Source organism: Elephas maximus, chromosome X (assembly GCF_024166365.1).
Source record: "Elephas maximus indicus isolate mEleMax1 chromosome X, mEleMax1 primary haplotype, whole genome shotgun sequence".
Lineage (NCBI taxonomy): Eukaryota > Metazoa > Chordata > Mammalia > Proboscidea > Elephantidae > Elephas > Elephas maximus.
Genome location: NC_064846.1, coordinates 85,566,410 through 85,592,682, shown reverse-complemented (window position 1 = coordinate 85,592,682; position 26,273 = coordinate 85,566,410). Strand labels below are relative to the sequence as shown.

The 26,273-nt window shown below is 38.6% G+C and overlaps 1 protein-coding gene across 2 annotated transcripts in view; it reads left to right on the top strand.

Annotated features, from left to right (window-relative positions):
* Positions 1–26,273, top strand: part of LOC126069055 (transmembrane protein 182-like) — a 413,220-nt gene that overhangs the window by 127,869 nt on the left and 259,078 nt on the right. Inside the window, exon 7 of one of the 2 annotated variants that reach the window (XR_007515825.1) lies at positions 11,220–11,797. The exons of the other annotated variant lie outside the window; for it this stretch is intronic. The gene's annotated coding sequence lies outside the window, so the exon portion shown is untranslated. Of the gene's footprint in view, positions 1–11,219; positions 11,798–26,273 lie in introns of those variants that run through there. 2 annotated transcript variants of the gene reach the window in all.

The window sequence follows — 26,273 nt, the reverse complement described above, 5'->3', positions numbered from 1 at the left end:
TGATTCCGTAGTTTACATGAACTTCATTTTTTGCTATTCAGAACAATACCATGAGGTGGGTGGGTATTGCTATTATTCTTTTATAGATAAGATTACTGAAGCTTTCAGAGGTTAGCTAATATCGCCAAAATCTCACAGCCAGTAAATGGTAGAATTAATATTCCAATGATTCCTGAAGTATTCCTCTTTACCTGTACAGAACAAAAAATGATTAATTCCTAGGGCTATACCAGCCTTGGGAGAAAAGCTAAAGCTAGTGATACTCACAGTCCCACACACCCTACCTCCTCCACTTATTGTTATAAGGATGAAAACTCCTGTCTAGTGTTCCTTACACTACTGTGGGAACAGGTGATTCTTAACCATGCTCAGTGGCAACTGGAGATTTGCTGTTGCCCAGAATAGGGTTTCCATGAGTAAGAACAGAAATTAACTCAACAACAACAAAATTATCAAACATTTACATAGTAATGATTAACATGCCAGAAATTATAGCAATTAATTATGATTGATGTAATAAAAGTGCTTCGACATTTCTAAAAAGAAGACCTATTTCTTCCACCTATAGTATTTAGGAAGAGGCTCCACAGAGGAGGTAATATTTGGTTTGGGCCTCAAGTTTTGACAAAGAGAAAGGAAAAGCATACTTGTCACAGGGGCAAAGATAAGTAAATATATCAAAACCCAGTGCCATTGAGTTGATTCCGACTCATAGCGACCCTGTAGGACAGAGTAGAACTGCCCCGTAGAGTTTCCAAGGAGCGCCTGGTGCATTCAAACTGCTGATCCTTTGGTTAGCAGCTGTAGCTCTTAACCACTATGCCACCAGGGTTTCCAAGTAAATACATAGAGACATGAAACAGATGGTAACTTTGGATAATGGTGAATACTTTGATGTGGCTGGACTGTTAGGTTCATACGTTTTAGAAAAAGAGAGTTGCAGAATATGAACAGGGAGAGGTAATTTGGGGCCAGAAAATTTTGAATTACATGGTAAGGTATTTGTATATCATCCTGTGGACACTAGGGAGCCATTGGAGATTTTGCAGCATAGGGAATGGATAAATCATATTTGTATATGAGAAAAAATACACTCTACTGTTGGGTGGAATGTGGATTGGAGAGGGCAGGCATTATGGATTGAATTTTTTCCTCCCCAAATATGTGTTGTAAATACTAACCTCCATACTTGTGGATGTAATTCCATTTGGGAAGAAGGTTTTCTTTGTTATGTTAATGAGACCATATCAGTGTAGGGTGTTTCTTAAACCCATCACTTTTGAGATATAAAAGGAGCAGATTCGGCACAGAAACAAGGAAGCACAAATGGAGAAATATTGATGCCACATGGAAATTATCAAGGACCCAAGGTTGAGAAGCTGAGACAAAGATTTTCCCTCAGAGTGAACAGAGAAAGCCTTCTTCTTGAGCTGACGCCCTGAACTTGGACCTATAGCTTCCTTAATCGTGAGAAAATAAATTTTGTTATTTTCGTTAAAGCCACCCACTTGTGGAATTTATATTATAGCAGCACTAGGAAACTGAGACTGCAGGATTGCATGCCAAAAACATCTGTTGCAAGAGTCCAGAAAGTGTTGATGAGAGCCTGAAATAAGATGATAATTGTAGGGAGTTAAAGAAAGCAACAGAAACATATTTTGGAGGTTTGTTCAGCAAAATTTGATAACTGATTGGACGTGGGTAGTAAAGGTGATGAAAGAATCAAAAATGATTTAAGCACTATAGCCCAAGTGACTGAGAGGTACAGGGAGACTTGAAGAAATCCAGACTGGCAAGCGAAGAATCCACCTTTATAACGATTTCTGAACACTCTACCAAGTACCAATCATACTGGAAGGTAAAAAGTAATTACTGAAGCTATTTAAGTTAATCATATTTACCTACTTTCCCAGCAGACGTTACTGTAGAAATTGAAGAGGACTTCTGGAACCAAACTTGGTCAACTAAAATGTAGCTTTGGAAGATAGAAAAAGTTGCACATATTCTCAAGTACATCGCATACTCATTTTAATATAATTTGTATATACATACATCGACACGGAATACTATTTCTAAGAAAATTCTCAAATTAAAAATTGGGTTATCTTAACTCTCAAAATGGTCTCCATATTAATAAATCATTAAGATTTATTGTGTTTGTACATTTAAAAGTTAAATTTTGAAGTTATGAAAATTTCAAAATGAAGGCTATAATGGTATGTGTATAAAACTTAAGCGACACAATTTAATGGGCAGATTAGTAGTCATTTTTGATAACTTATCTCCAAGATGATAATCATTTAATTCCTTCTCTCTCTGAACAGATGACAGAGTCTGTTGTGCTTCTCTTCTTGAATTTGGATTGGCCTTAGTGATTTGCTTGACCAACAGAATGAGGCAGACTTAATATTCTGGGATTTTGGGGTTAGGTCATAAACCTTGCAGCTTTTGCCTGGGCACATTGAAGCATTTACTTTTTGAACACTTGCTCTGGGGAAGCTAACGGCAATGTAAGAATTCCACCTACCTGGAGACCAGGATGCTGTGATAAGCTCAACCACATGGAAAGGCCTTGGGGTATTAAGTGTTATGAGAGAGCTGCTAAGGAATACTGTGGCACCAGGTGTTTGGATGAAGATGCAATCTTGAAAGTAGATTTTTCAGTCCTGCCCACCCCAAATGATACTTCATATATCAAGACAAACTCCCCAGCTGAACCTCTCCCTATTTCTTAACCCACACAGCCATGACAAAATATTATTGTTGTTTTAGTGGTCAGCAAACTGTAACTCAAGGGTCAAATTTGGCCCACAACCTGTTTTTGTAAATAAAGTTCTATTGGAACACACATGTCTTAGGCTGAGTTCTCTAGAGAAGCAAAACCAGTAAGGCATATAAATATATATATATATATCAAAACCAAAAACCAAACCCAGTGCCGTAGAGTTGCTTCCGACTCATAGCAACCCTATAGGACAGAGTAGAACTGCCCCATAGAGTTTCCAAGGGGCGCCTGGCGGATTCAAACTGCCGACCCTTTGGTTAGCAGCCATAGCACTCAACCACTACGCCATCAGGAGATTTCTATCAAGGAAATGGCTCAGGTGGTTGTAGAGGCTAGCAAGTCCCAAGTCTGTGATTTACATACCCACAGGGGCTGGCGAACTCAAGATTGGCAGATCGGAGAGCAGAGCCTTTGCTCACAGGCTGTGAAAATCGATGAATGCCAGGATCAGCAGGCAAGACCACAGATAAGCTTCTAGCTCAAGTCCCAAAAGCTGGAGGTCAGATGAACAGGAGCAAGCTGCAGGATTCAAAGCAATCAAAAGCCCATGGGCCTTGCCAGGATGTCTGCTTATCTTCGATGCAGGCCACATGCCCAAGGAAACTCCCTTTCAATTGATTGGCTACTCACAGCAGGTTCCATCATGGAGGTGATCACATTTATATCAAATCTCATCACAGAAGTGATCACATCATCACTAAGAATCATGGCCCAGCCAAACTGGCACACAACCTTAACCATCACAACAATCATTCATTTAATTATTTCCTATGGCTGCTTTTGCACTACAGTGGCAGAGTTGAGCAGCTGTGATAGAGGTCATATGACATTCAAAGTCTACAAAATATATTATTTGGCTCTTTATGGACAAGCTTTGCCGACTCCTGCTTTAAGTCACTAAATTTTGGCAATCGATAGCTAGAACAGCATTTATTCATAATTCAATACAAATTTACTGTATGTCTTCTGTATTTTGAAAAATTAAACACTGGGGATTCAGAGATAAATGAGTGAGACTCTAATATTGAGGAGGTGATAGTCTAGGCATGTAATTTCACGTGTCTTGGTTATCTACTGCTGCTATAATAGAAATACCACAAGTGGATGGTTTTAACAAATACAGGTTTACACTCTCACAATCTAGTAGACTAGAAGTCCAAATTCAGGGTGCCAGTTCCAAGGGAAGGCTTTCTCTCTCTGTTGGCTCTGGGGGAAGGTCCTTGTCATAAATCTTTTCCAGTTTCGGAGCTTCTCGGCGCAGGACCCGTGGGTCCAAAGGACTCTCTGTTCTCCTGGCTCTTGTTTCTTGGTGGTATGAGGTCCCCCTGTCACTCTGCTGGCTTCTCTCTTTTATATATCAAAAGAGATTGGTTTAAGACACAACCTAATCTTGTATATTGAGTCCTACCTCATTAACACAACTGACTGTAATCCTGACTCATTAACATTATAGAGGTAGGAATTACAACACATAGGAAAATCACTTTAGATGACAAAATGGTGGACAATCACACAATACTGGGGGTCATGGCTTAGACAAGTTGACACATATTTTAGGGGGACACAATTCAATCCATGACATCATGGGATAAATGTTATATAATTTCATTGCAAGTGTATTGAGTGCATAGTGTATGCCAAGACCTGTGGTAAGGACTGAAGATTATAATAATGGTTTTGCATGGTATACATACTCTTGGAGAGGTTATAGTTTGCATGTTTGAGTTGACTGTGGTATATCTGATTGGAACTCTTCAATAAAATAGGGAGCTGGATATGTGAGTCTGGAATTTGAAGGAGTTCAGGACTTGAAGTTAAGAGCATATTAGAGGTATTTAAGATCATGGGATTCTATAATATTCCTGGGGAAATCCTGTTGAGTAATAGAAATGATAACAGAAACCTGGGGAACAATGTCATTCAAGAAATTGATAAAAGAAGGTTATTCAGAAAAGACACTAAGAAAAGATGATTAGAGAGATAGAAAGAGGATCAAAATATAACGGTGTCACAGAAACTAAGAAGAGTGAAAAATTGTCTCTTCGTGAAGGCAGAAATGATCAGCAGTGTAAACTGCTGCTAACAAGTAAAGGTAAAAAGGACTGGTCAGTGTTTATTGGATTAGGCAATTAAGGTATCATGTGTACTCTTAGGAAGTGCAGTTTCAGAGAAGAGGTGGTGATAGGAACCACATAGAACTGAAAAGTAACTGAAAAGACTATTCTTTGGAGAAACTTGGCTGTAAAGGGAAGAAGAGAGAAAGGGTGATAGCTGGGGGAAGGAGATGCAATAGAATTAAGATTCAAAACCCAGTGCCGTCAAGTCGATTCTGACTCATAGCGACCCCATAGGATGGAGTAGAACTGCCTCATAGAGTTTCCAAGGAGCATCTGGCGGATTCAAACTGCCGACCCTTTTGTTAGCAGCCATGGCACTCAACCACGACACCACCAAGGTTTCCAGAATTAAGATTAGAGGGGGATTTATAAATGGGAAATATGTTTATAAACTAAAAGAAAAGATCCAGTATATAGGAATAGATTGAAAACATAGAAGGGGGAAGGTAAGTTATGGCAAATGATTAAAAAAAATGTTTCTTCTTGGATTGGTATAGAAATTACTCTGAAATATCAAGAAAGAAAAATCGTCCTCTGAGATAGCCATAAGGAGGGAAAGATGTTCTGGATATGAATAAGTTTGGATGTGAAGAATGAGGAACTGATATTGAGGAAGTCCGTGCCTGATATACTTAAATTTATCAGTGAGGTGGAAGGTAATGTTGCTTCTTAAAATATTTTCCGAGAGGTTAAGAGATAGACTTGATGAAAGTAAAATAGTGATTGATGAATGTATGTAGAACCCAGTTGTGTTTACAAACCATGAATGTATAGCATCACCAATCTTCAAAGGTACAGAATTTTTGAAGCAGTATTTAGATGATCAAATATTAATGGTGGATAAAAAGGATTTTAGCAATGATATAAAGTTTGTAGTACAAGTGTGATTAAAGGAAAAGAGTAGGTGGGAGTTGAGGGTGTTGGTAAGAGATGGTGGTAAAGCTAAGGTAGAAGGTCATGAGTGATACTAGGAGTTTTCTGCAGAGCCCTCTCTTACTGTTCAGAGTCCCAATCAAAACTGTTAGTTCTTCAGTATCTTGACAAATGGGTCAAAGCAGTATTTTCAAGTGTGACATATTATAGCTCTGAAATCCAAAGAGTCCCGTTAAGTGCTGTATTGCTTTCTTATTGGTGTTGTTAGTTGCCGTGAGTAGGCTCCGACTCATGGCGATCTTATGTATAAGAGAAAGAAAAGTTGCCTGGTGCTGTGCCATCTTCACGATGGTTAGTATGTTTGAGTTTTTTGTGTGGCTATTGTATCAATCCATCTTATTGAGGGTTCCCCTTGTTTTTTTTTTTTTTTTTTTTGATCCTCTACCAAACATGATGTCCTTTTCTAGCGATTGTTCTTGCCTGATGACATGCCCAAAGTAAACAAGTCCAAGTTTTGCCAATCCTCACTTTTAAGGAGCATTCTGGTTGTATTTCTTCTAAGACTGATTTGTTTGTTCTTCTGGCAGTCCATGGTATATTCAAAATTCTTCACCAACACCACAAAACAAATGCACAAATTCTTCTTCTGTCTTCCTTTTTCATAAAGACAAAAAAACAAAACAAAACATGGCTTGTGTCAAACTTACCTTAGTCATCAAAGTGACATTTTTGCTTTTTAAAAAATTAGAGAGGTCTTTTGCGGCATATTTGAAAATGCAGTATTTCATTTGGTTTCTTTCTTTTCTTTTTCCTTGAGCCATATTCATTCTTTTTTATTGTTGTAAATATATATATATCACAACATTTGCCAATTTAATGTTTTTTCCATGTACAATTTAGCGTCATCAATTACGTTTTCATGTCGTTCAGCCATCACCAAAATCCACTGTCAAATTGCCATCACCATAAACAGAAATTTGATGCTTCCTAAACAATGACCTCCCCTTCCCCCTACTTTCCGCCCCTGGTAACCACTAATAAACATTGATCTCTATATCTTTGCCTATTCTAGTGACTTCATGTGAGTGAGATCATACACTATTTGTCCTTTTGTTGTTAACGAGTTAATTCTTTCAACATAATGTTTTCAAGGTTCCATAGCCTGTATCAGTACTTAATATCTCCTTATGGCTGAGTAATATTCCATTGTATGTTTATGGCACATTTTTTAATGCATTCATCTGTTGATAACCTGCTTCCAGTGACATTGATTGGTGATCCAAGTAGTGTGAAATCATTGACAACATCAATTTTTCTCCATTTATCATGATGTTGTTAATCAGTCCAGTTGTGAGGATTTTTGCTTTATGTTCAGGTGTAATCCATATTGAAAGCTGTAATCTTTGATCTCATCTGTAAATGCTTTAAGTTGTCTTCACTCTCGGCAAGCAAGATTGTGTCAACTGCATATTGCAGGTTGTTAATGAATCTTCTTCCAATCCTCATGCCGTGTTCTTCTTCATTGAGTCTAGCTTCTGAGATTATTTGTTTAGCATACCAATTGGGTGTAATCCATACTGAAAGCTATAGTCTTTGATCTTCAACATTGAGTTCTTCAAAGTCACCTTCACTTCCTGCAAGCAAAGTTATGCCATCTGTCAAGAATATTGAATATACCATGGACCTCTAGAAAAACAAACTAATCTGTCTTGGAGGAAGTACAACCAGAATTCTCCTTAGAAGCAAGGATGGTGAAACTTCATCTCACTTACTTTGTTCATGTTATCAGAAGAGACTAATCCCAAGAGAAGGACATCATGTTTGGTAAAGTAGAGGGTCAGTGAAAAAGAAGAAGACTCCCAACAATATGGATTGACACAGTGGCTGCAACAATAGGCTCAAACATAGCAACGATTGTGAGGATGGTGCAGGACTAGGCAACATTTTGTTCTATTATATCAAAGGCTGCTATGAGTTGGACCTGACTTGACAGCACCTATAAACAACAACATACCAATTGATTAAAGTGAAAGGATACAACCCTGCCTCACAATTTTCCTGATTTTAAACCACGCAGTATCCCCTTTTTCTGTTCAAATGACTGCCTCTTGATCCATACACAGTTTCTGCATGAACTCAATTAAGTGTTCTGGAATTTCCATTCTTCCTTATGTTATTCATAATTTGTTCTTATCCATAGAGTTAAATGCCTTTTTATAGTTGTTAAAACACAGGTAAACCTCTTTCTGGTGTTCTCTGCATTTGGCTAAGATCCATCTGACATCAACAATGATATCCCCTGTTCCATGTCCTCTTCTGAATCCGGCTTGAACTTCTGGCAGTTTCCTGTCAATGCATGGCTGCAATCATTTTTGAATTATCTTCAGCAAAACTTTGCTAGCATGTGATATTAAAGATATTGTTTGATAATTTCCACATTGATATCCCTTCTTTAGAATGGTCACAAATATGGATCTCTTCCAGTCAGTTGGCCAGGTAACTGTCTTCCAAATTTCTTACATAGGTGAGTAAGCTTATCTAGCATTGCATTCCTTTGTTAAATTATCTCCAATGGTATATCATCAATTCCTGGAGTTTTGTTTTTCTCCAGTGCCTTCAGTGCAGCTTGAACTTATTTCTTCTGTACCAGTGGCTATTGATCATATGCAATCTCCTGATATAGTTGAATGCCAATCAATTCTTTTGGGTACAGTGACTCTGTATTTCTTCCATCTTATTTTGATGGTTCCTGTGTCATTCAATTTTTTTTTGCCCATAGAATCCTTCAGTAATGCAACTCATGGCTTGGGTTTTCTCTTCATTTCTTTCAGCTTGAGAAATACTGATTGTGTTCTTCCCTTTTGGTTTTCTAACTTTGGATCTTTTCACATTTCATTATAATACTTTACCTTATCTCCTAGAACTATCCTTTGAAGTCTTCTGTTCAGCTTTTTTACTTCATCCACCACCCATCTCTCAGTTTGCTGTTCTGTGGTGGCTTGTGTGTTGCTATGATGACCAAAGCTACACCAGCGGTATTTCAAATACCAGCAGGGTCATCTGCTGGTGAACAAGTTTCAACAGAGTTTTCAGACTAAAACAGGCTAGGAAGAAAGGCCTCGTGATCTACTTGCAAAAATCAGCCAATGAAAACCTTACAGATAACAACAGAACATTGTCCAATATAGTGCTGGAAGATGAGATTGGAAGGCACTCAAAATACAACTGAGGAAGGGCTGCTTCTTCCAAGTAGAGTCGACCTTAGTGAGATGGATGGAGTAAAGCTTTCACAATCCTTCATTTGCTGATGTGGCACGACTCAAAATTAGAAGATACAACTGCAAACACCCATTAATAATTGAAATGTGGAATGTAGCAAGTATGAATCTAGGAAAATTGGAAGTCATCAAAAATGAAATGGAATGGTTGAAGATAGATATACTAGGCATTAGTGAGCTGAAATGGATTGGCATTGGCCATTTTGAATCCAACATTCATATAGCCTACAATGCTGGGAACAACAAATTGAAGAGGAACAGCTTCTTCGCAATTTTTCCACCTTCCTTTCCTTGCCTTCCTCCCCCACTTATTTTGCTGCCTCTAGCTCATGTAGGGTGGTGGGAGTTTGGAGAAGAGTTTAGGGGGAAAGAAAATGTATCTTATAGAACTGGTCCATTGTAATATGGCACCTAATACCCTCAGAATGTAGCACATGCCCAAATTCACACTCTTTCATTGATATTGCCTTCGTGAATCCTTGGGAGATCCCATTCCCCTTAAGGATATCCCACTGCCCATTTCCTTGTCCACACTATACCCCTGGGTCTGCTACTTATCACTTTCCCCTCATTTTCTGTTTCTGGTGATTACACTCTCTTTATTTTCTTAGGGGAGGGTCAACTCTCCTTGGCAGAAATGTCTATTGTTATAGCAAAAATACAGGCAGGACTTTTCTGATACTGACCTCTTTCAAATATGGGGGATTGCATCAATAAAAAAAAGTGGGATGTTGGCCCCATACACTGAACTCTAGGGTACTGATTCCGAGTGTGTGTGTGTGTGTGTGCATGTGTGCACTCACGCGTGCACGTACAAGTGCACGCATACAGTATGGAGGCACTTCAAACTACACATACCCTCTGGAACACCTGTGTATGTGTCTGTGCTCCTCCTCCTTGGTTTGCAAATCGCTGCTTGGGCGAGCCACAGATTTTGAAGGGATGTGCCATATTCTCAACTACTTGAATGCAGAAAGAAAAATAGATTAAGAACCACTTTTCCGTGTTTGTGTGAGTGCACTTCTATCTCTGAGAAATGAAGAGACCGAAAGTTCTATTTATACATATTTGTTCTCCCTTTGTTAGATATCTTCTCTTCCTTTCTCTCCTTTTTCTTCCCTCACATGTAGTTCACACAGTAACACTGTCCTATGTAATACAGGATTTTGTGCCAGTCTTGGGCCTGTTTGCTCTCAGATTCATTCCTTGACAACTTTCCTCTGATCACAGAGGGGTGACTCCAGAAGGCCATGTTTCTCAGGCTCCTGTGTCATCTAGCTTCCTGGTAGACTCACCTAATTGTAGAAACTGGTGGGAGATTGGGGAATGGGAAGAAGTAAGAAGTCAGGGTATTTATCCTAGTCTTTAACTTTCTCAGTGGGATATCAAGCAGCGGCTATTCATGACTCTAGCTTCCATTTAACATGCATTCTAAAATTTGCTAAAGTTCCAGCTTCTTCCAGGTAACTGGCCACTGGGACATTACCATTTTCTCTCTTTGCTTCTCTAACCTAGTGGTAGTACAAAAAAAAAAAAAGTGGTAGTAGCAGCTTCTTATTGTGGCTAATCTTTCTGATCTGTCAACTTTCTATTCTCACTGATATCGGTCTTCTTGTCTTCATTCATGCCACTCCCTTAAGAGACAATTGCACTTCATTTTTTTTTTTTGGTAAGTATTCCTGTAATTTGCTATGCTCTTTCTCTGGCTTTTTAAGTCTCTATTTTTCTTTGACAATGAAACACATCTCTTTTGCCAAACTAACTCCAATTCTTTCACTTTCAGGTATCAGCTCAGTTATTATTTATATATATTTGGGGGGGGGTTCTGTCTTCTTTCTTCCCCTAAAAAATGCCTTGATTCTGTGTCCCCACATGGCGTGTACTCCTCTCTGATTCTAATAACACTACATTAGAATTCCCTGTTTGTTTCTACCTTCTCAATAATCTGTGCCACAAGTTTAAAACTGAAATAATAGCAAAACCTCTTTGTCAACATGCTAAGACCAAAACTCTATTGAAAGTGTTTCTCATTAAATGCTCAGTGCCTACCAGGGAATACAAGGTAGACAACGAATAACTGTTGAATATATGTTTGTGGTTGAATAAACTTCATTTATTATTTTCTACTGACCTTATTTGCCTGCATGCTTGTTTCTCCCACTACAGTACAAGTTCCTTGGTTGCAGGGAAGCAGCGTTACTCCTTGTGTCTACAGCATCAAGTTCTGTACCTGCTTCATAGCAGACACACCAATAATTTTGAATAGAACCTCATTTTGACTTGTGTCCCTTCAAATGATATGTTGAAGTCTTAACCCCTGGGACCTGTGAGTGTGAACTTGTTTGGAAATAAGGTCATTGAGGATATTATCCGTTAATTTAACATGAGGTCATGCTGGAGTAGGATGGGTCCTTATCTAATATGACTGGTGTCCTTATAAAAAGAGAAGAAGAGACACAGAGAAGAAAGCACATAGAGGGAAGATGGCCATATAAAGATGGAGGCAGAGATTTGGAGTGATGCATCTATAAACTAAAGAATGCCAAGGATAAATGACCATCACCAGAAACTAGGAGAGAGGCATGGGACAGTTCTCCCTCAGAGCTCTCAGAAAGAATCAACATGGTTGATACTCTGATTCTGGACTCTTTTGCCTCCAGAACTGTAAGAAAATAAACTTTTGTTCTTATAAGCTACCCACTTTGTGGTAATTTGTTGTGACAGCCCTAGGAAACAAATAAATCTTCTTTACAGATTTACATTATATAAGCCTTAACAGTGGGCTGTAGAATTAAAAATTTTGCTTTTTTTTTTTTTAAGGAGAACCTAGCAATTACAGTCTTGGGTAATTACCTAAGAGAAATGAAAGCATACTTCCACACAACAACCTGCTCAAAAATGTTCATAACAGCCTTCTTAGTATAGCCCAAACTAGTAATAATCCAATGTCCATCAACATGAGAACAGATAAACAGATCTTGATATATTCATACAATGGAATACTTACTTGGCAATAAAGAGGAATAAACAACTGTTGCACACAACCACACAGATGATTCCTATAGATATTATACTGATCAAAAGAAACCAGACTCAAGAGTATATACTGCATGAGTCCTTTTATATGAAGTTTAAGAACAGAGGCAAAAACAAATGAATGCTGGGAAAAATTGCGTTAGTAGTTGCCTGAGGCTGAGGGTGGGGATTGGCTAAAAAGGAACATGACAGAAATGTTGTGTATCTTCTTTTGGGTGGTGGTTATAAAAGCATATGTGGATTGTCAAAATTCATCAGACTGAATTCTCAAGAACAGTGTATTTTATTAAATGTAAATTCAACCTCAATAAAAAACAGAAAAGGATAGAGTGGTATTTTTCTGGTCATAAGGTGACCTTCCATAGATCCTAAAATGACAACATATGCAGCCTCCGACATAAAGAGCTAGGCCTAGATAACGAGGTACAAAAATCTTAGATATTCCAAGCCTGATGTGATTATTCCAGAATTTGTTCTAATGGAAACTTGGAAAAAAATTAAGGTAGTCTTCGATTTAAGCCAGAGTTCCATTCCAATGACTTTGTTGTTAAGTCAGTTCTGATGTAAGTTGAAGACCTCTTTTTTTTTTTTTTTTTTTGGTTTTAGTTTTCACTATTATTGCCTTTTATTATCAGTATCTTTGTAATTTTAATCTTTATTTGTCTTTGGGGTTTGGGAACATTACATATAAGCTTATAGATATACTGTAATACATATCAAAAAACCTGTTACCATCAAGTCGATTCTGACTCATAGCGACCCTATAGAACAGAGTAGAACTGCCCCATAGGGTTTCCAAGGAGTGGCTGGTGAATTTGAACTGCTGACCTTTTAGTTAGCAACTCAGCTCTTAAACTCTGTGCCACCAGGGCTCCTTTTAAGTATGTATGTATGTATGTATGTATGTATGTATGTATGTATGTATGTATGTATGTATGTATGTATGTATGTATGTATGTATATATTAAGGAGCCCTGGTGGTGCAGTGGTTAAGAGCTATGGCTGCTAACCAAAAGGCCGGCAGTTTGAATCCACCAGCTGCTCCCTGGAAACTCTTTAGGTTTGCTATGAGTCAGAAGTGACTGGACAGCATGGGTCTTTTGTTTTTAACATACGTAAAAAATACACAAATTATAAAAATTTTCTCTGACGATGAAGAAGAGTTGGTTAATGTTGGCGTTTTGTCAGTTGCTGTAATAACTCTGCTTGTGGAAGGTTCTGGATCACCTGGATTATCCCTGGAAATGGGAATGGTGTTTCTAGTAAAAAAAAAAACCAAAAAAACAAAAAACAGTGAGAGTTGTCTGTATGGTCCTTTTCTTTTTTTCTTCATGTATTTCGAGGTAACATCTCACTGCTTCTCAAAACTGCATATTGACTTTAGCAAAGTGATCAGCATTTGGGTCTATGTTTTCAAGCAACTGAAGACACTGATTTAGTTTAGAAAATACTCCAGGTAATCCTTTTACTGTAAAAATTTTTTGACAACTTCTCTCCTTCCTTTTCCTTGTTGTATCTTTCTTCTTCAGCATTTCTTTCCTCTTCAAAATCCATTAAGTCCTGATCTGTTAACCCCAGTTCTTCATGATCTATTAGGTGTTCCACATCAGAAATATCAAGTTCTAAATTCATCTTCCTTGCCGTATGGGCAATTTTTCCACCAATCTCTTCCATCATATTATCCTGATCAAATGCTTAGAGCAGGTTTACATAAATTAGCAATTTTTTCCATATTCCCTGCATACATTTTCCTGCAACTTCCTTCCAGGAAGATGTATAATGAGAAGATGTACAGAAAGAAAGAAAGGAATAAAAAAGGACGGTCTTTAGTGTGGCTTGTTGTAATTTGAATATGTTGTAAGTCCAGGACTACCTGTACTGAGAATAGAGGTTAGAGTCAAATTAGCAGTCTCTGAACTAAAAGAAAAGTGAAGAGCTAAAAGCTGAGTACAAAATGATGGTAAATGAAATTCAAATAGATAAGTTTACAAGGAAATTAAATTTCTAAGTTCTCGGGTTTTTAAGTTGTGCTTCAATATTTTATTAAACAGTTTTTCAAGACAAATCAAAAGCATATGCGTTGGCAATTCTGTGTCTCCAAATTATTCCCTCTTTGCTGAAAAATGGGTCATTAATTTATCATTAGCTGTTTATGTTGGATGGTGTTTAGGCAGCTAAAAAAATGGGTCATAAATTTTTCTAATAGCCTAGGACTCCCATATTTAAATTATATATGTTGTCTGTAAATAGTCAACCATGTTATTAACACCCCAGGCATCCTGTTCTGTGAAATGCTTATTTGGGCCATCCTTCCTTCCTTCCATCTGTCTGTCTGTCTATCTATCTAACTGTCTAACTATCTATCCATCATCTCATCATCTTTCTTCTTCAGTCAGGAAGAATGATTACTATGGAAATCAAGAAATTATCAGGAAAACATTTTCTCACTGTAACTGTATAATTTAGCTGTATTTTGAGCACGCAGAAAACAAGAAAGAATAACTTTCCTTGGCATCACAAATATTTACATTTACCATAAGGCTCAAAGTATATATCAATTTCAAAGTATGTTCATCATCGCTTTCAAAGTACACTCATCATCATCATCCACATTTTTTTTTCACTGAGTATTGTTATATTTAATGTCTTTATCCTGAGAAAATGCTGGCCTATTCTGGTCTGTTTAATTTTAGCATCTGGAATTATGAAGTATTTATAGGGAAGAGATATTGTACTTTATAATAATGCAGGACAAATACGAAGATGTACTTTAAAATGCAATAGTAGAAAAATCCACCATCTTTGTCACCATGCCATGGGATTCATATGTGTATTAAAAGAAAAAAACCAGTTGCCGTCGAGTCAATTCTCACTCATAGCAACCTATAGGACGGAGTAGATCAGCCCCATAGGATTTCCATGGAGTGGCTGGTGGATTTGAACTGCCAACTATTTGGTTAGCAGCTGTATCTCTTAACCACGACACCACCAGGGCTGCATATAAGTGTATTATGTATATGGTCCATCAAATGTGGGTACTTAATACCTATTCTTCACGGAAAGCTAAGGGAAAGATATCACACAGAAGTACAGAAAGCCTTTTTAACTTTTTAGATGATTGGCAATATTATTTCTCTGAAAACACAACACAATAATCTTACTTTTAATTGCATATATTCCTTGATTGCCACAGTCAAAATAAATATATGTGTGTTCAGTCTTTTGTGATATTCATATTGCAATCTGAGTATCAGAATGTACTCTAATATTTTGAAAAAGAAAAACAACACAAAAGAAGACACCAGCCTTAAATTCATGCATAAATTGAGAGTAATAAAAGTGGAAAGAGCAGGATGATACAAAAGAATCTGTAATTATTCTGGATGACAGCCTCCCTGGTGAAATCTCACTGAGTTTTCTACTGATTTGTATTCTTCAAACCCATACATGTTGGCCATGGGAAAAATGGAAATGGGGGTAGAAGGGATTTGCCCTTTAGTAGAAACTGTATCTAAAGATGTCACATGGAAGATGGAAATTATGTTAAAAATAGTACTGGTGCTCTGCTCTAAGCTACTAGACCACTTATTCAGAGTAAAGAAAATTTTTCTCTTGGAGTTTTCAGAGGCTGCTGATTTAAAATTTTCAACCCCTTTCCTTCTCTCTATAAAAGCCAGGAGAAGCTCTGCTTCTAGCCTTTTCTCCCCAAGGGTTCTTTTACATAGAGACCTTGATTGTCTCTGAGGGATTTAGGAATTCTTTAACTCTTTTTTCCCCCATATTCACGGGGAATTGGAGTGGTCTTGCAGCAAGAAAATAGACTGCTAAATGGCTAGAACCCAGCTTCCAGTGGTTTTCCTCCTTTGAGAATTAAGACTGGAGATAAAATCCTTTTCCATGCCAATCAGTGAATTTATCCCAGCTCCCTCTCTGTGCTGGCTCTTGGCTGTAATCACATTCCAGGGCATAACAGCCTATCACTTCTCTGCAAGGACTTCAGAGAGATGCTGGATACCCTCAGATACAGTAAGTGCCAGCTAGCTGGTCTAAGGGTCAGTCACAGCAAACCACATTTGTAAGTTGCTGCAGCTAGAGTGGGGTAGGAAGAATTAACTACGTTAGGAACCACTTCCGGCAGAGCTGGTTGCCCATGGACTGGGGCTAGGGTTGCTATTTCCCCTGCTGCTGGGGCAGCTCTGCTCCCAACTCCTGGGAACCTCTGGGGACTGTGGGCAGACAATGGCAGCTGAGGACCCAAAGGAACACAGGATAATGGCGAGATGTCGCCTGCTCACCCATTCTTATTCTCCCTGGACTACCGGCATGAGGAGGTCCCTTTCAAGATCATGCTGTGGATTATGTTAGACTCTCTGGCAAAGATAGGTAAGTGAGGAATTTCCCAAGACTCTCTCAGAGGGCTGTCTAAGAGCAGAGACTTTAGAGGGCTTTTACAGAGGTTAAGAAAGGTACCCTTTGCTTAAGAGACCAGAAAAATTGAAGCATTTGCTCCTGCTATTTTCAAAACTACTTTTTCTTCTCAGCTCAAACACACTTAATAGTGATTATGCTTAAATGCTGTTGATCTCTCAGCAGAAGAAGATGGGAATAGGCCCAGCATAGGAACTGAGTCTGCAAAGTGTCCCAGTTGTTCAAGAGGTGAGAGTAGCAGGCATGACTTTAGAAGAGAAGACAGGAAAATCTTCTAGACACTAACCTGAAATGAGTCTTTAGTTCTTTTGTTACCATTGGCATAAATGGTTTGCTAGCCACTTTTTATGCCTCTGGGACTTCAGAGGTAAGGTGTTATTCCTGTTCTAATGTATTTAGCCTCAAGGTGGGTCACTTTTGAAACGTGTGAAACTCAGCAGACTGGAGTTGGAGCCTCATTGTTCTGAAGGTTGAGCCTTCTATTAGGTGATGCTTCCTGGATGTGTTAGTTTTGTAAACTTTTGCCTTTTTTTCCTTTTATTTCTGTGAGATAAGGCTTGCAACCATAATTATGGCTTTCTTCATTGATAGTTAGAGAGCCCTGGTTATTTTCTGTTTCTTTTTCTGTGTCAAATCTGGAAAAAGAGAGGTTCCCCACATAACCTAATGGAAAGGCACACACAGTAAATTCCTTGTCTAACTCTCATTGGTATACCGTCATACCACAGATCAGTGACACCAGATTGTGTAACCTGATGAGGGTGGGTCCTGCCTGGTGCAACTCTCGAGTCAATTGAGAGACACCAGGCCTTTGAGAAAGAGAAAGTAGACTTTATTGCAAGCCGGTGAATCAAGGAGCTGAATCTCAAATCAAGCTCCCTCAGGTTGGGGATTCTGGAGCAGTTATAAGGCTTGGGATAAGGAACTTATATATAATTCATAAAGTTTTGGGGAATTGGCAGGCAACTTTAGGAACGAATTAACACGTATGGGCGTGCAGTGGAGGGTCTAATATGGTGGCTGGGGGTGTGTGGTTTTTGGGGGGTATGGCACATGAAGATTATCTAAGGACAGCTTTGCAGCTTACTGCTCATATCTGAATGTGTGTGTGGGGGGTGGGTAGTTGGTGGGTAGTGAAGTGGCCTTGAGCTGAGAAGCAGTAAGACGGCCTTGAGCTGCTACACAGAATATCTTATAAGAAGCCCACAGATCTGGGTGTAATGGGAGGAAGGCGAAAGGCGAACAGTTTAACCCTGTCGGTTACATTCCAGGACGGGGAATAGTTTAACCTTGTTGATTACATTTGCCACTAGCCTCATTGGTGGTTTGTATTACTGATCATATTTCTCAAAATCCACTTACCAACCAAAAATCTAAACACAGTCAATTAGTAAGCATGCATTCCAATACTGAAACACATACCATCCAAATATATATATATATATATAAAGGAGAAAAAATGTAGTAATGATAAGGTTAGACAGCCTTCCCTTCCACCCTCCAGAGAAGTTGTTGTATTTGTCAGGTGATGGGAAAGTGGGACAAGTCCATTTCTCATCTTTTAGAAGAAATGCCTTTTTGTAACCACTCTGAATTAGAGGGGAAATACTAAGTAAGAATTGATCCAGCAAGTGAAAGAAGTGTAATGTTTTAACTGTTAGCCTTTACAAACCTCTGAATCACTAGTGTTATTGGTCTCCTAAGGTGATTTAGTCTCAGCTCTTCCTTTGTGTTCTTTAATAATTTATCTGGCATTTGTTCTGGTGCCATTAAAACTATGAGAGCCCTTTAACAGTTTGAATTTTTTGTGGTTGAGTGACCATTTCTCTGTAGACTCTGAACCAGTAACAATGCCAAGAAAACATGGTAAAATAAGTAGAATTTCTTTCATTTTTAATTAAATGTCTTAGTTCTGAAATAAATCATGTTCAGCATTGCAAAGTTTTATTTAGGAGACCTTATAGATATCATAGGAAGCCCTGGTGGCATAGTGGTTAAGTCCTACAGCTGCTAACCAAAAGGTGGGCAGTTCAAATCCACCAGGTGCTCCTTGGAAACTCTATAGGGCAATTCTACTCTGTTCTGTAGGGTTGCTATGAGTCGGAATCGACTCGACGGCAACGGGTTTTATAGATATCATACTTTAACATTAACTGCATGTATTAAATTAATAACGACACACACAAGATCCATAGACTTACAGCATGATAGATTGTCAGAGCTGGAAAGACCCTTAGAGATCATTCTCATCCAACCCCCGTACTTTACAGATAGGAAATCTAAGTGCCAGAAAAAGAAGATTCTTTGCTAAATTGATAAATCAGGAATAAAAGGCTGGTCTTGGGTGACAATAATTAAATAATTAGCACTTGTGGATTGGAAATGCTGGTGGCATAGTGATTAAGAGCTATGGTTGCTAATCAAAAGGTCGGCAGTTCGAATTCACTAGGCTCTACTTGTAAACGCTATGGAGCAGTTCTACTCTGTCCTAAGGGTTGCTATGAGTCAGAATCGACTCGATGGCAATAGGTTTACCGGGTCTGGTGGATAGTTAAGATTCTTTTATATATATATATATATATATATATATATATATATATATATATATATATATATATATATATATATATATATATATATATGTTGCAGCACTAGATATGTTGATTGCAATAAATTGACTAATAAAATATTAATGTCAGGATCATAGGCAAAAGGGACTTCCCAAAAGTTCACCCATCCCCATTTGTTTAAGCAGCATCTTACTGAGCTATAACTGACAGATAATTGTTTGCCATGATCTTAGTAAGAGAACACAATTTAAAAAAATCTTCCTTGTTAGCTTTCACTCATGCAGCAAATATTTTCTGAACACATTTTATGTGTGGAGCATTATACTAAGCCCATGAGTTACGTGATGAAAAATATCCTATTCTTCCTATGAGAACTTTCAAATTATCTCACAAAAGCCTAGAGGAAAGAAATGATTCAATAGAAGATAAAGAAGGAAGCATCATGTTGTAGTGGAAAGAGCTATTTAATATATGTGCAAATTTAGGAGCCAGTGCCTGACATATAGTAGGCAATCAATATGATTGCTTTAATGAATGAATTGCTTCTCTGTGTCTCATTTTTATAATCTGCAAAAGGAGGATAACAGTATTTACCTTGCAGTGTTGTGATGAACAAACCAAATAGAATATACGTATAAATACTTTTGTAATTTTTGAGAAATAATGTGTAATTTAAGTGCCAGCTGGCTTTCTTTCATAAAAAATTATTATTTGATAAGTATCTATCGAGCAATTTCTATATGCCATCACTGTGCTAGGAGATAAAAATAGAAAAAGTAGCCTCTATCCTTGAAAAAATTGCATTCAAATAAATCAGCAGGGAAGATAGAAAAGAATTTAAGCAATGCATTGGTAGGATTTTGGGTAGTGAGGAAGGAAGCAGCTTAGCTCAGGTGACCCTTAAGGTCTTTTTTTTTTTTTACAGCAGAAAGAGCTGATGATAATTGGAGTTATTATCTATAGACTATATGTCATTTAGAGCATGATGATGTGGTATATAATTCAGGGCAAAGATAAAAGAAAACAGGAAAAAACACAGAACTGCTGCCATGTGGGTGGCTGCATTTCCCTCCTTCTTCTAAGAGAGAAAACAAACATTATGATTAATCGTACTTTGATAATCCAGTGGTATGGAAATTAAGGTAAGCCCAGGTCTGCCAATCAGGCCAAGTGGCATTTGGGATAATCAGAGGAGCACCGGGCTAGGTGCCAGGAGACCTGACTGAGTTGTCATCCCAGCTCTGTCACATACTTTCTGTTTAACCATGGAAAGTCACCTTCCTTTTCTGGTCCTCGATTTCTGTATACATAAGAATTAGCTATGATTCCTTATCAATGAAGAATTAGTTATGATTACTAAAGGGATTTTCAGCTCTTGTTATTCAAAGCAGAAATTTGAATTAGGGTTCTCAATGCCATACTTTTTCAGAACATTGTTATCTATCACTGTGATCATGAGGAGAGCAGAAGAATATTGTTGCTGTTGTTAGGTGCTGTTAGGTCAGTTCCAACTCATAGCAACCCGAAGTACAAAAGAATAAAATACTGCCGGGTCCTGTGCCATCCTCACAATTGTTGTTATGTTTGAGCCCATCGTTGCAACCACTGCGTCAATCCAATACTTTGAGGGTCTTCCCCTCTTTCTATGACCCTCTACTTTACCAAGCATGATGTCCTTCTTCAGGGACTGGTCTCTCTTGATAACATGTCCAAATTACATAAGGCAAAGTCTCGCCATCCTCACTTCTAGGAGCACTCTGGCTGCACTTCTTCCAACAAAAACTCGCTCATTCTTCTGGAAGCTCATGGTATATTGAATATCCTTCATCGATACCATAATTCAAAGGTGTCTATTCTTCAGTCTTCCTTGTCCATTGTCCCAGTAGCTGTCTTCAAAATTTCTTTGTATAGACAAGTGAGCACCTCCAGTGCTGCATCTGTTTGTTGAAACATCTCGATTGGTATTACATCAATTCCTGGAGCCTTGTTTTTTGCCAATGCCTTCATTGCAATTTGGACTTCTTCCTTCAATACCATTGGTTCTTGATTGTATGCTACCTCCTGAAACTGTTTAAGGGAGACGAATTCTTTTTGGTACAGTGCCTCTGCATATTCCTTCCATCTTCTTTTGATGTTTCCTGTGTCGTTCAATATTTTGCCAATAGACTATTTCCAGCTGATAAATGAATTGTTTCCATTTTAAAATATGTGCCCAAATTTGAAAATGATTCGGTGGACACATGAATAATCTTGCTGTTGTTAAGTGTGAATTCCTTAATTACATTAATAAACATTTTTTTTCCATTATGGAGAAAAACGCCTCTCTCCTTGCTCCTGCATCTTTATTAAATCATTATTAAAATGGTAAATGTGAACTGACAAAGAAGTAATTTTCCTGAAAATCATGAAACTTGATAAGAAGGATGACATATAGGTGACCGATAATGGAAATGTTATAATAACCTTTTTTCTCTTTTCTAGGATTTCACCTCTATAATATGATGCTCACAGTTGTACCTGAAAGCTGCTTCTTGATGTTTGTAGGTTTCGTCACAGGAGGACTAATTTACGTTTAAATAACAAATCCCCACCTGTCATGAACTTGTGGTTAGGTGCTGTCGTGTCAGTTACGACTGATAGAGACCCTATGTACAACAGAAAGAAACACTGCCCGATCCTGTACAGTCCTCACAATCATTGCTATGTTTGGGCCTATTGCTGCAGCCACTGTCAATCCATCTCATTGAGGGTCTCCCTCTTTTTCACTGACCCTGTACTTTATCAAGCATCATGTCCTTCTCCAGGGACTTGCTCCTCCTGATAGCATGTCCAGAGTACTTGAAACAAAGTCTCACCATCCTTGCTTCTGAGGAGCCCTCTGGCTGTATTTATACCAAGATGGACTTGTTAGTTCTTCTGGCAGTCCGTGGTATAATCAATATTCTTTACCAGCACCACAATTCAAAGGTGTCATTTCTTCGGTCTTCCTTATTCATTGTCCAGCTTTTGCATGCATATGAGGTGATTGAAAATATCATGGCTTGGGTCAGGTACACTGTAGTCCTCAAAGTGACATCTTTGCATTTTAACACTTTAAAGATATCTTTTGGAGCAGATTTGCCCAATGCAGTATGTCTTTTGATTTCGTGACTGCTGCATCCATGACCATTGATTGTGGATCCAAGTAAAATGAAATCCTTGACAACTTCAATCTTTTTTCCATTTATCATGATGTTGCTTATTGATCTCATTGTGAGGATTTTTGTTTTCTTTGTATCGAGGTGTAATCCATACGGAAGCCTGTGGTCTTTGATCTTCATCAGTAAGCGCATCGAGCCTTCTTCACTTTCAGCAAGCAAGGTTGTATCATCTGCATAATGCAGGTTGTTAATGAGCATTCCACCAATCCTGATGCTACATTCTTCTTCATATAGTTCAGCTTCTCGTATTATTTGCTCAGCATATAGACTGAATAAGTGTGATGAAAGGATGCAACCCTCCTGCACAACTTTCTTGATTTTAAATCATGCATTATCCCCCTGGAAACTCTGGTGGTGTAGTGGTTACGAGCTACAGCTACTAACCAAGAGATCACCTGTTCGAATCGACCAGGTGCTCCTTGGAAACTCTGTGGGTGGGTCTACACTGTCCTATAGGGTCGCTAAGAGTTGGCATTTTTTTTTTTAGTATACCTTTCTGTGTTCAAACAACTGCCTCTTGGTTTATGTACAGGTTCTGCGTGAGCAGTTAAGTGTTCTGCAACTCACAATCTTTGTAATGTTATCTATAATTTGTTATGATCCACATAGTCCAGTGCCTTGTATAGTCAATAAAACACAGGTAAACATCTTTCTGGTATTCTCTGCTTTCGGCCAAGACCCATCTGACAAAAGCAATGCTATCACTTGTTCCACATCTTCTGAATCCAGTTTGAATTTCTGGTAGTTCCCTGTTGATGTATTGCTGTAACTGTTTTTGAATGATCTTCAGCAAAATTTTACTTGCATGTGATATTAATGATATTGTTTGATAATTTCTGCATTCTGTTGGATCACTTTTTTTTTTTTTTGAATGGGCAAATATATGGATCTCTTCCAGCCAGTTGGCTAGGTACCTGTCTTCCATATTTCTTGAATAGACAAGGCATTAAGGTTGACTCTACTTTGAGGCCCCCATGTGTCTCTTAGTTTGTCGTACTGTGGGGGCTTGTGTGTTGCTGTGATGCTGGAAGCTATGCTACTGGTATTCAGATACCAGCAGGGTCACCCGTGGAGGACAGGTTTCAGCTGAGCTTCCAGACTAAGACAGACGAGGAAGAAGGACCCGGCAGTCTACTTCTGAAAATCATTAGCCAGTGAAAACCTTACGAAAGCAGCGGAGCATTGTCTGAAATAGTGCTGGACAATGAGCCCCCAGGTTGGAAGGCACTCAAAAGGTTACTGGAGAAGACCTGCCTCCTCAAAGTAGAGTTGACCTTAAGAACATGGATGGAGTAAAGCTTTTGGGACCTTCATTCACTGATGTGGTATGACTCAAAATGAGAAGAAACAGCTGCAAACATCCATTAATTATCAGAACCTGGAATGTATGATGTATGAATCTAGGAAAATTGGAAATCGTCAAAAATGAAATGGAATGCATAAACATCAATATCCTAGGCATTAGTGAGCTGAAATGGACTGGTATGGGCCATTTTGAAATGGACAATCATGTAGTCTACTATGCTGGGAATGACAACCTGAAGAAGAATGGTGTTGCATTCATTCAAGATCTATCCTGAAGTACAACGCTGTCAGTGATAGGATAATATCCATACACCTACAAGGAAGACCAGCTAATATGATTATTATTCAAATTTACGCACCAACCACTAGGGCCAAAGATGAAGAAATAGAAGATTTTTGTTAGCTGCTGCAGTCTGAAGTTGGTCGAACATGCGATCAAGATGCATTGATAATTACTGGTGATTGGAATGCAAAAGTTGGAAACAAAGAAGAAGGATGAGTAGTTGGAAAATATGGCCTTGGTGATAGAAGCAATGCCAGAGATCGAATGATAGAATTTTGTAAGACCAACAACTTCTTCATTGCAAATACCTTCTTTCACCAACATAAACGGTGACTATACACATGGGCCTCGCTAGGTGGAACACAGAGAAATCAGATTGACTACATCTGTGGAAAGGGATGATGAAAAAGCTCAATATCATCACTCAGAAGAAGGGCAGGGGCCGACTGTGGAACAGAACATCAATTGCTCATATGCAAGTTCAAGCTGAAACTGAAGAAAATCAGAGCAAGTCCACGGGAGCCAAAATACGACCTTGAGTATATCCCACCTGAATTTAGAGACCAACTCAAGAATATATTTGATGCATTAAACACTAGTGATCGCAGACCAGACGAGTTGTGGAATGACATCAAGGACATCATACATGAAAAGACAGGTAAGAAAGAAAAGACCAAGATGGATGTCAGAGAAGACTCGAAAACTTGCTCTTGAACGTCTAGCAGCTAACGCAAAAGGAAGAATTGATGAAGCAAAAGAACTGAACAGAAGATTTCAAAGGGCATCTCGAGAAGACAAAGTAAAGTATTATAATGACATGTGCAAAGAGCTGGAGATGGAAAACCAAAAGGGAAGAACACGCTCAGCATTTCTCAAGCTGAAAGAACTGAAGAAAAAATTCAAGCCTCAAGTTGCAATAGTGAAGGATTCCATGGGGAAAATATTCAACGATGCAGGAAGCATCAAAAGAAGATAGAAGGAATACACAGAATCATTATACCAAAAAGAATTAGTCGATGTTCAACCATGTCAAAAGGTGGCATATGATCAGGAACAGGTGGTACTGAAGGAAGACGTCCAAGCTGCTCTGAAAGCATTGGTGAAAAACAAGGCTTCAGGAAATGATGGAATATTAATTGAGATGTTTAAACAAATAGCTGCAGTGCTGAAGGTGCTCACTCATCTATGCCAAGAAATATGGAAGATAGCTTCCTGGCCAACTGAGTGGAAGAGATCCATATTTATGCCTATTCCCAAGAAAGGTGATCCAACCGAATGTGGAAATTATAGAACAATATCATTAATGTCACACGCAAGCAAAATTTTGCTGAAGATCATTCAAAAACGGCTGTAGCAGTATATCGACAGGGAACTGCCGGAAATTCAGACCAGTTTCAGAAGAGGACGGGGAACCAGGGATATCATTGCTGATGTCAGATGGATTCTGGCTGAAAGCAGAGAATTCCAGAAGGACGGTTACCTGTGTTTTATTGACTATGCAAAGGGATTCGACTGTGTGGATTATAACAAATTATGGATAACATTGCGAAGAATGGGAATTCCAGAATACTTAATTGTGCTCCTGAGGAACCTTTACGTAGATCAAGAGTCAGTTTTTAGGACAGAACAAGGGGATACTGATTGGTTTCAAGTCAGGAAAGGTGTGCGTCAGGGTTGTATTCTTTCACCATACCTATTCAATCTGTATGCTGAGCAAATAATATGAGAAGCTGGACTCTATGAAGAAGAATGGGGTATAAGGATGGGAGCAAGACTTGTTAACAACCTGCATCATGCAGGTGACAAGCTGGCTTGCTGAAAGTGAAGAGGACTTGAAGCACTTACTAATGAAGATCAAAGACCACAGCCTTCAGTATGGATTGCACCTCAACATCAAGAAAACAAAAATCCTCACAGTTGGACCAATGAGCAATATCATGACAAGTGGAGAAAAGATTGAAGTTGTCGAGGATTTCATTTTACTTGGATCCACAATCCACAGCCATGGAAGCAGCAGTCAAGAAATCAAAAGACGCATTGCCTTGGATAAATCTGCTGCAAAGGACCTTTTGAAAGTGTTGAAGAGCAAAGATGTCACTTTGTAGACTAAGGTGTGCCTGACCCAAGCCATGGTATTTTCAATCGCATCATATGCATGTGAAAGTTGGACGATGATTAAGGAAGACCGAAGAAGAATTGACGCCTTTGAATTGTGGTGTTGGTGAAGAATGTTGAATACCCCATGGGCTGCCAAAAGAATGAACAAATCTGTCTTGGAGGAAATACAACCAGAATGCTCCTTAGAGGCAAGGATGGCGAGACTGTGTCTTACATACTTAGGACACGTTGTCAGGAGGGATCAGTCAGCAGAGAAGGACATAATGCTTGGCAGAGAAGG